A 12,079-nucleotide genomic window follows, 5' to 3' on the forward strand; every position below is an offset into this window, starting at 1 on the left:
TAAGTGAAATAAACCCTACTCAGAAAATCAGGAGTCGAATGTTTTCTTGCACATGCAAAAGTTAGAGCAAAATAAGGGAAATAAAAGGGGTGCATAGGATATTATAAGTATCTATGGAAGATCAGTGGAGCAGAAGATTGAGAGGGAGGGAAAAGGAACAGAGAAGGGGGAGAATGCAGAGTGAATTTAACAAAATTATACTATGGTCATGTATAAATATGCCTCAGTGAACTTAATCTTTATATATATATATTTATGAAGCACCAATTGAAAATAAATAATGTGAAAGGAAGATGAGTAAAGAACAAGAAGGAATAGAGGTAGGGAGAAAAAGGAGAGGGAACATTGAACTGAAATGGAATAAATCAGATTTAATGCATGTATGACTTTGTCAAAATGAACTCAACTATTATGTACAACTATAATGCCCCAATTTTAAAAAAACCAAAACAGTCTTTCTATTTAAAATCTTTCTATAGTGTTGGTCATCATATACTGGTGTCTAATTCAATAGTTTGATTAGGCTATAAAACATGGGTTCTTTATTCTTATTTTGTTTTTGCTTTACTATTATTATAACACAATGATGTTTCATTATCAGACTTATCTAATATTTCATAAAAATATACAGATATATGCTATAAAATACGAAATGATTAGCACAACTTTTATTAAACCTATAGAAAATCACTAGGCTAACCTTATCATATGCCAAACATACAATTTTCAAAGTTATGCTTTATCAGTTGCAATGTATAATGTTCAGAACGCTCAAAGGTAAACACTAAGAAGCACTGTGCTTAGTCCCTTCCTTTATGATTATATAAAAGTACTAGTGGTATGGCTTATATAATCCATCAAAATATTTTCTTATACTATTCTTTTGTAGCAGGTAATTTGTTGTATTATTTAAACATCGTTTGGGTGTTGAGAGCCATAGCTGAAGGGGCCCCAGCAAACTTTCAGACTGCCAGCTGATGATTGGCTCACAGCGGCCCCAGCAACATCTAGCTGATTGGCTCCTCTGCGGTGATGCTCATTGGAGATGCTCATTGAGCTGTTTCCCCGCCTTTTCAGACTACGGAGCTGCTCATTGGGGGACTTTTTTGGCTCCGCCCATGCGACCCAGCCAATCAGCCTCAAGAGCAGGAGGAGTGGGGGAGGTTGAGAGGCTTGTGGGAAGCCAGTGGTGGCAGTTGGGTTCCCAGGGTTTTTCCTGAGGAGCTGTTTTATTTGGCGTGTGTGGTTCTAAAAATAAAGTTTGTTTCTTTTGACAAGTGGCTCCTGAATTGTGCCCAGCCAGACTGCGGCATTTGGGGCAAATCTAAAATACCTTATTTATTTTATTCTGAACAAGTATATATATTAATTTGAGATGTACTATGGACTTTTTAAATCATGAATAATCTTTGAGAGATAAAACAGAAAATATAGTCTCTGTAAGGACAACTTTTGACAAATATAATTTTAAAAGTCTAAAATGGTGATTCACTATTGTGTATGCTTGCATTAACTTGTAAGAAAGAAATAACAGAAAGAAGCAAAATAAGCCAGAGATAAAAGACGAAGAAATTACTATGTCAATCATTGCTTGAAGGCACATATATTATATAAAATCCACTAAGAATATATTGCTTTATATGAAGATTTTATGTTATTTAGAGAATGTGATATCATTAAAAGCATAAAAGTGGAGTTCTTAGCTTCCAGAATAAACTCAAAACTTTTTATATCCTGAAGTTTTCATTAAAATAGGAAGACTGTCCTAATTTACTAAATACTTGATTAATTTATGAGAACATTGTTATAAATATTTGGTTCAGTCTTTTAGCTAATATATCCATAATGTTAAATCAATCAGAAATAAGATTAATTACAGTAATTGCTTCTAGTTAACTTAGTAATTCTTATTGTCAGAAATTTTTAGTTGTTCATTATCAAATATCAAATACACAAATCAGATTAGAATTGTGTGTTTTATCATATAAAGGTTAAAACCTGGCCTAAAAGTTTTCACAAAATGAAAGCTGACAGTTTGCATTTACATGGGGAAATGTTTTAAATGCTGTATTAAGGAAAAAAGAAGGAATTCTTCTGAACTCTGTTTTGTGGTCCCAAGTAGCTAAATAAATCAGGATTTTGTGTTTACAAACCTGACTTATATGCATATCATGAAAATCTAACATGTCCACTATGGTAATGAGTCTACCCAAACAGCATCAATATTTCATTTACTAATAGTAATGTATAGTGCAAGACAGGTCATAATGTGTTTCCAGAAGCATTCAGGCAAGAAAATCAGACATGTAGGCATTTTTTGCAGAGCAGGGTACACTAATTATGCCAAGAGATTGTGTATCATCTTTGTTTGAGTCTATAAATCTATATGGAAAAATTGAAGACTGGGTTTTGATAAGGTGTTATTGGAATTAATAGTGTAGCAGAATGTAATGTACATGCAATCTTGAGGAAATAAAAACTAGTTTCCCCCACCAGAAGGGAAATGTTATTTCCTTTCTTCCTACTATGTTGTGGATCTTATTTAAATATCATTTAAAATAATATAAAATAATTTTAAATGCTTTTAAAATTTTAAAGACCACTGTGCTTTAAATATAATGTTTTCATTTTAAAATTATGCCACATAATTAGTTGAACTTTTTATATTTAAAATGGGAATAGATATCACACTCCTTGTTTTAGAACCTGAAGCTAAACAATGTGAAATCTTTCTCTTCATTATAGAGGTATAGTTGTCCAAGAAATAGAATTTGCTCTTTCCATGCCTAGAGCAGCCATGGCTTGTGGTCCCAAGAAGCATCTGAAGCGGGTAGCAGCTCCAAAGCATTGGATGCTGGATAAATTGACTGGTATGTTTGCTCCTTGTCCATTCACTGGTCCCCACAAGCTGAGAGAGTGTCTTCCTCTCATTATTTTTCTAAGGAACAGACTTAAGTATGTCCTGACAGGAGATGAAGTGAAAAAGATCTGCATGCAGTGCTTCATCAAGATTGAAGGCAAAGTCCGAACTGATATAACCTACCACACCGGTTTTATGGATGTCATCAGCATTAATAAGACTGGAGAGAATTTCCTGTGACACCAAGGATCATTTTGCTGTTCATCACATTACACCTGTGGAGGCCAAGTACAAGTTGTGCAAAGTGAGAAAGATATTTGTGGAAACAAAATGAATCCCTCATCTGGAGACTCATAATGCTCAAACCAGTCGATACCCTGATCCCCTAATCAAGGTGAATGATACCATTCAGATTGATTTGGAGACTGGCAAGATTACTGATTTCATCAAATTTGACACTGGTAACCTGTGTATGGTGACCAGAGTTGCTAACTTGGGAAGAATTGGTGTGATTACCAACACAGAGAGACATCCTGGCTCTTTTGACATGGTTCGTGTGAAAGATGCCAATGGCACCAGCTTTGCAACCCGGCTCTCCAACATTTTTGTTATTGGCAAAGGCAACAAACTATGGATTTCTCTTCCCCTAGGAAGAGGAATCAGTCTCACCATTGCTGAAGAGATGGACAAGAGACTGGCTGCCAAACATAGCAGTGGGTGAAATAAATGGTTCCTAGTTGATATGCCTAGAGAGTAGAGGTCTTTGTACTTAAATAAAATATAGCAGGATGAATTGCTTTTGAAAAAAAAAAAAAGAAATAGTATTTATACTGTTTTCATCTGAAGAAACAAAACCCAATGGTCTACCTTATTTTCCTTCAACACAATGTCAGGATACTAGTTGACATTAAAAATTAAACAAGAGTAGACCAGCCTTAGCAGTACATTCTTTAATCGTCTACAGAAAACCAAAAGAAAACAAACAAAAAATGTAAAAGATTTTTAAATAAATCATTTTCATATTCTTTACCAGTTCCTAAATTCTATGAATTGTTGGTGACACAGTGGTAGAGCACATTTATAAGGCCCTGGAGTCCAGTTCTCAGTATGGAGGGGAGGGATAGTATAATAAAATAATTAATAAAATTTAATTGATTTTAAATAAAAAAACACAATTCTATAAATTGATCAACATAGTTGCTATAGGAAAATAGGTAGTCTTAAACATTTCCCATGAATAACAATTGGTACAACCCTTATGGAGAATTTCACAAAATGGCATATGTCATTTATTTTATCTCTCAAAAATTTCTTTTCTATGAGTTTATGCTGAAGATGTGCCTTTAATAGGAAAATGTATATGCAGATTTACATTACAGTAGTATTTGGAACTAACATGTTGAATGTTGAAGCAGCCTGACCATACCTATAACAATGATTAATAACCAGCCTATCCAGAAAATCATTATGAAGATGTAAAATGTAATAAAAAGATCTACATGAACTGATGTTGAAGGATTTTTTAAGAAAATGTTAGAGTCTGTAAACAAGTCAGGATGGTGCCTGGCATTTTGCCAGAAAAATGTTAAAGTTCGTAAACAAGTCTGAATGGTGCCTGGCAAAATGCCAGAGGGAGTGGTTTAAAAATTAACAAAAGCGAGCCATTAAGTGTGGAGATTCCTTATTGGTTGACTGATGTATCTAGTTTATGCTAATTAAGATAAACTGTGTGGAATGTATAAATACCACTCCTGTCCTGCAATAAACGGCTCCCTCTCCTGCTGCATCAACATACACAAGTTGTTTGTCACCCCCCTGGTTATTTTGCTGCAGCCAGACTGCGACAAGAAAATGGAAAAAAAATATTATTTTTACATACAAATAACAGATTGTGAAAAATAAGGGAATTAGAAACATGTGTATAAAGAGATAAAGAAACATAAGAAGGATAAACCAGAAATCAGTAATATTAGTTACTTGTAGTTACTTATTTTGGGATGGGTGCATAATGTGTAGAATGAATAGAAGAGAAAAGAACTATAAATGATACTTCTGTCAATATACCTTTTTAATCTGAATTTTTTGAAATTTTGTTAATATTCTATATGCCCAAGAAGTAATAAACACATAAATAAAAGAATAGAGAAAGCATACTAATATAAATAGGAAAATATACATGAATTCTAGTGTTTCAAAAGAATATCATGATTATGCTAAAAGAGGAAAAAATATCCCTTGGACAATGTGCTCTTAGGTTAAATATAAACATACTTCTTTTAGTTAAATGTTTTATTTTTCTGTTTTAGGTGTTAGGAATCTGGAAAGTACTTTCTGTAAGTAATAGAATTGAGTAATTTATTATAAATAAGGTTTAAATTTGTCGCTGTCAGAGAAAAAAGTTACAAACATTGAAAAAGTGTATTGAATGTCAATTGATAGATGATTGATTGATAGGCATTGAAATAGAAAAGATGTTTATAAATATGTGTGAATGCCTGTGTATATTTTCATGTGCTTCCTAGGTCTGTCCTCTAAGATAACCTAGAAGTAATGATCTCAAGGAGTACCGAGAACAGTGTCTCGATTTTGGTTTCTACCTATGATTCTCCTTGAATATGGACAAGGGATTGGGATTCTTCACAAAATGAGGGCTGTCAGACTTAGATTAGGTGACTCTAGAGCACCTTTTGTTCCAACAATCAGGAAAGTGCTTAAACAAAGATGGAGATACAATGAAGGACACAAAAGACAGTAGAAAGGAGTCCCTACTGGGAAGTTCAGGGGAATTTGAGTATCAGATAACTAATGTAAATAAATAATTATAATGTGTTGAATAAAATAAGAATCACTGGACCCAGATGAAGATAATTATTAATAATAAACACAAATGTAAATAGATAATATGGCTCTTCTTTATAGTAGAAAGACAGTTAAGATAGATAGAAGGAATGGTAGAATTATAAAACTTGCTATTTGAAAAACCATAAAATAACAACAGTTGATCCAGTCAAGGACCATCTTTGATTACTAAAAAAAAAATGAAATTTTGAAGAGAAATAACTTTTTGAAATAAATTGAAAATATACTTCAACAAAATATTTGTTGATTAAGATTGGTTATGTAATAAATTTTAGAGTGGAGAAAATTGACATGCCACCCTAACAGAGTGCTGAGATTTAGATCAATAGCATTGGTATAAGTCGTCATCATGAGTCATTTGATTAGGATCCACTGAGCAAGAGCAACATCACTTTGGGCTATTTGATATACATATGCATACTTGAATATACTTATGAAAGATAATCATACAAATGAAAATTGTATGATATTTTATGAAACTACTGACCCAGAAAATTGATGACTCAAAAGTAAAGCAAGCTAGGCATGGGGGCACATGCCTGTAAACCCATCCACTCAGGAGGCTGAGGCAGGAGGATCACAATTTCAAAGTCAGACTCAGCAAAAGCAAGGCACTAAGAAACTCAGTGAGACCCTGTCTCTCAATAAAATACAAAAAATTGGGCTGGGGATGTGGCTCAGTGGCCAGCCAAGTGCCCCCTGAGTTCAATCCCTGGTACCCCCCCAAAAATGTAAAGAGAGACTCAGGATTTGCTAAAGATTAAAGAGATAAGAATGGAATAGAACAGCTAATATGGATTTCTTTTTGGTGTAATGGGAAAAAATATTAGAAACATTCCAATATGTAAAACATCGTCTGTACATCAGACCAAAGTAGCGTGCCATACTATTTTTTTAAAAAAGTTTTTATTTGTATTTTTTAGTTTTACATGATAGTAGAGTCTATTTTGAAATATTTATACAAACATGGAGTATATCTTATTCAAATTAGGATCTCAGCCTTGTGATTTTACATAATGTTGAGATTCACTGTAGTGTATTAATATATGTACATAGAAAAATTTTGTCAAATACATTTCACTTTTGATTTACGAACAATTGGAGAGCATAGTAGAGTGTGAAGCTCGCCCTATTATTATCATCTTACTTTAGTATAATGTGCTTTTTTTCCTGTTAATGAAATAATATTGATACATAATTAACTGAATGCTCTAATTTATTTAGATTTCCTTATATTTTATTTATTATCCCTTTTCTGTTGCAGGGTCCTTTGCAGGATATTATATTCTATTTAGTTTTTACCCTTGTATGCGCTTCACTTGTCTGTGGCATATTCTGAACTTCCACTTTTATGTTTTTTTTTTTTTTTTTTCTTCTTTCTGACTGAGGATTGAACTCAGGTACAATTCTTTATAGTTTTTATTTTAATATGGCATCTCTCTAAATTGCCCAGACTGACCTCAGGCTTACAACTAACTTTCCTTTCTCAGTCTCCCAAGTTGCTGAGATTATAGATTGCATACTATACCTTGTTAATTTCCTTTCTTTTTATAACCTTCAATATCTTCATTAGTACTCAGGTATTTCATAGAAGGTTCTTCACCTACAATTTCTTACATTTTTTCATGTTATGACTGAGTCTATATACTATTGTAAGTAAGATCACAGAGTTGTAAATGTCATTGTCATTATATCATATCAAGTGTACACATTATCAACATCATTTATAACTGTTAATATTGCTGTATATGTAGACTGGAATGAAACACTTAACTAAATGAATGACAGATGGTGGGAAGGAGGTTGCTCCCTGTTGGAGTGTAGTTTACAGATAAGCAAAGGGAGAAGCTAGAATGATTGATGTGGCCATGGATCAGAGATGTCAATTTAGATTTCAGTTGAGCTTAATATTGATGCAGTAAAATGATTATATTCAGAAACACACACACACACATATATATATATATATATATATATATATATATATGATTTTTCTCTGTTACCTGAGAAGACCAATCAAACCTAAAACAAAGACACTCCAAAAATTACCCGAGTAGCAATGAGAACATCTAACATCCAGTTCTTGTTCTCTGATACCATTTTTTTTCACTAAAGGAAAATGAGGTTTCCTATTAAAATTACTGGGATGTGGGGCAGAAAGCATATGAGTCTATAGCATCTTTCAGTGCTGGAAAGAAAGAGCCCAGCTTAGTACCAAACTACTGATAGGGAGATCTGTCAAAAGATTATAGCCAGGATCTCAATGAATGAATTCCTGGTATTCAGTCAAAGTTGAAGAATTAAATGATTTTAAAATGAAATTTTCATATAAAGTACAAGATTAATATCTATAAGCCCATTTATTAATGAATTATTGAATAACTTTATAAAATGGAAGAGGAGCTAATACTCTTATGCAGGAGTCATCCAAAAGATGTATGGAGTTACTCTATCCTCAGAATGGTAGAGTATAACTCACCACTCCTTAGGTCTAAGTTGGGAATAAAGACTTCCCAGGGGTACATTTTACAAAATAAGGAGGGAGCGAGGAGGGGAGAAAAATGGTGGAAAAATTCCACCATTGCTTAAAGTCAACAAATAAGTCATACATTCATTGTTATTTTCAATTAGTTACTCCACTAACTTGCAAGACCATCTAAAATTTATTGTGACTATGGTGTTAAAGATTCACATGCTCTGTCACAGAATAAACCAGGGCATGGCAACTGAGAATGGGTGCCTGAAACAACTTCAAAAAAGCCTTCCTATATATTTTGCTGAATTTTTTTGGCAACATATGGGGAGCAGATAAAATAATTCATGGAAATGGAAATATATTTTCTTAAAGTTAATAATTTAAAGTTATTTACATTTATAAATTTTTAAAATGATTCTGAAGCAAATGTCAGGGATATGTGAAATTTGGTTCCAGTATTATGTACCTTATACCTTATCATATTAGGGCCATTTACATGCAGTGCTTAATAGATTGCATCAATACACGTCTACTACATGATGTTTTATATGATTTGATTCTAACTTCACAGAGCTGAAAAACTGCTTTAAAGCGGCTCATCATTTTCCATATTATTTTCTGCCCTTTAAATATGGAGATTTATGTATATGACAACTGCATAATTTGAAATGATACTCCTGTTGATGTAAAACCAGTTGGTCTTTCCGGAAAAAAAACAAAAAACAAGAAAACTACCTTCTTTACCAATTAAAAAATCAAGAGAATAAGGATTTTAATAAGTCTCCTGAGAGACTTGTCTTTTGTATCTTTGATAAATACATGATTATAAGGACAAATTATATGAGTAGCAATAATTTCCCGGTAATGTGATCATTAAAAGATTTCCCAACTGCAATATATCAGTATTAATTGGGGACAGATGATCATTTTAGTGGCATGCTCAAGTCATTATCCATATTTCAATACTTTGTGAATACCTGAATATTCTTAATGAAGTGATTATTTTCTTAAAGATTTTCAGTATAATGATCTCAATAAGGTTGTTTATTTTAAAATTAGGAAAAATAAAATATTAAAATTAAGCAATACAGATTAAAACTATTTGAGAAAGATGTTTAGGGAAAGTGAACCAAATGTTGACTTTTAGATATTTTTGGATCTAGAAAGCCTATAATTATGCTATGTAGTACCAATTACATTATGGAAGCAAAAGGAAACTACTGTGATGTTTGTGTTCTGAATCACTGATATAAATTTTAGGTAATGGAGTTGCGGGAGAGACAGTGCAGATAACTCTTTTCTTTCTGCTTTCTTAAATCTCTTTTCTTATTATACTAAAACCAGGCACTATGGTCCTTCACTGGCTTCTGCAGCTCCAGTGTAGGTAGTGTGGTGCAGGAATAACTGTTAAGTTGGTGCATTCAGGGGCAACCATTTGGTCTTTGGAGAAGTTTACTAAACAGCCATCTTGCTCTGTCTGCTACATTTTGCTTTCTAATGTGAAATATTTTTTCTTTCTTAGTATCTTTAAATATCAATATATTACAAGTTCTGTTATTTCCCCTTCTGATTTCATAACCTATAATTAGTAACTATATTCCTATTCTCATTGATTTATGAATTACAAAAGGATGAGTTGCTATCACTGTCACTATGATCTCATTTAGTTTTCTCCAAAACTTGTGACTAGTCACATAATTATTCTCATATTATTTTTCTCATGTATTAGTCATATTATTATTTGGATAAGCAAACATGGAAAAAGAATGTTTACATAAACTGCTCAAGGTCATACAGGAAAGTGATAAAGCTAGGGTTTTTAAAAAGCAGCAATGCTCCAGTTGCAGGGTTGCTTAATCTCATCTGTACCTTAAATTAAATAGTTTCAATATATTCTAAGAAAATGTGTTTTCTACTAGCAAGTTACTTATTCACTCAAACAAAAAGTTTGTTATTCTCCACATTACCAAATATTCATTAAATTCTATCACTTCTTATTCATTAATAACTTTCACATTTAAATTATCCTTCCTCATTTTCAGAACCTGTTTTAGTCGGCTTTTGCATTGCTGTGACCAAAATACCTGATGACAACAACTTAGAGGAGGAAAAGTTTATTGGTGCTCACAGGCTTCAGAGATTGAATTCATAGAAGGCTGACTCCATTGTTCTGGGCACAGAGTGAGGCAGCAAATAATTGCGAAGGGCAGGGTGGAAGAGCACTCTTTACCTCAAGCAAAAGGGAAGCAGAGAGAGGGAGGAAATGGGTGGGGATATGAATCCTTTCAGGACACAACCCATCAGTAACCCACTTCCTCCAGCCATAACTCCCATGCCTACAGTTACCATCCAGGCAGTCCTTTCAAATTGGGATGGACTGTTTATGTTATACCTCTTAAAATCCAATAATTTTATCTCCAAAACATTCCTTCATTAATACAGGAGCCTATGTGGGATAGCTCATATCCAAACTATAACAGAGCCTTAATGTTGGACCTTGTCATCCTTTATTCTGAGAATCAAAATCACATACCATTCCTTTCATCAATCTATGCCCCTATTATATCTCCAATTAACTTCCTGAGTTATCTTACTAGAAAATAAAATTGATTTTCCCATCATATCTCGAAATGTTCTTCTCTTTATATCATTCAGATGATAGCACTTTAAATAATATTTGTATTTTTTAAATTGGCATCATGGATAGTGGGAAGTTATGACCAGTCTATTATATGTGTCCCAATAGTGCACTAAGAAGCAAAACTGAAATAAATTTAACCACAGTGCAAAAGGCAAAATAATGTGGTAATTAAATAGACTCTTACTGCTGATGGGCCATACCTCTAGCCTAAATGTATTCTGGGATTCTTAACCATGACAGATTCTTTGCTTCATAAAAGCTTCATTGGTTAATTCCAAGTACAGCCTTCTTGTATAACAAAGGAGGCAATCAAAAATGTCTTATCAGCTAGTACTCTTGACCTTGTGGTTGTTTTATGTCTTCTTCACTAATTTGCTATGAAATAAATTGAAAACATTTAAAATGAAACTGAATTTTCTATTCCCCATTCTAATTTCCTTTGAAACTAGACCAGTTTTTATGGCTGCAAACTCACAGATTTTCAAAAGTCTCCTGAAGAGTAACTTTTATTGTTTTTTCCACCTTGTCTGTAATGTATCCTATGGAAATTTTCTACATTGTGGACACACTGTAGATTCTTTATGTTCTGCCATTTGAACTGTCCAATTTTTAACTCACTCTCATATTTTAAAACTTACCAAAATATTGTTTCCTCAATCAAACCTGCTTCCCAACTTTTCCAAGCTGTCTGTGAGTCTATACTCTGCATGTTGTTTCTCAGGGCTTCTATCCCATTGCATTTTACCTGACCACCTCACCTCCTTCATGGACAGTAGGAACCATAAAAACAAGGATTTTCTTCCCTGATTCACTCTGTATTGTGCCCTCTTTTTCCATTTCTGCCTAATTTCAGTTTGATAGCTAATGTCACTTGTATGACGTGTTTCTACTCTTTATTTCCCTGGATGTCTCTGGTTTTATAGCACTTACTCTGATTATTTTATTTATATTTATATTTTTGTCCTATTTTATTACTGTGCTGTCTTTTGTGTCTACCAATAAATAGCAAGTACTTTCAAGCAGCAGATTTTTATCTTACTTATTTTTATTTCCTCTGAAGCACTTAGAAATGGTAGGCATTTAATACGATCATAATAATTGTCTCAAAAATAATGTTCTAAAACCATTCAAAAGCTTGTATAAGAGAATATTGGAAATCGTCTTCTGCTAGTGGTTATTATGAATAATTTTAACCTTAAAGACAACTGCAATTGTTTTCCCTGGTAAATCTTATATTTCAGTC

At 33.0% G+C, this 12,079-nt stretch overlaps 1 pseudogene; it reads left to right on the top strand.

The window, feature by feature from the left end:
* Positions 1-2,778: 2,778 nt before the first annotated feature.
* On the top strand, positions 2,779-3,581 carry LOC114087719 (small ribosomal subunit protein eS4, X isoform-like; annotated as a pseudogene).
* Positions 3,582-12,079: the final 8,498 nt, after the last annotated feature.

The sequence above is a fragment of the Marmota flaviventris genome, chromosome 8, assembly GCF_047511675.1.
Source record: "Marmota flaviventris isolate mMarFla1 chromosome 8, mMarFla1.hap1, whole genome shotgun sequence".
NCBI classification, from domain to species: domain Eukaryota; kingdom Metazoa; phylum Chordata; class Mammalia; order Rodentia; family Sciuridae; genus Marmota; species Marmota flaviventris.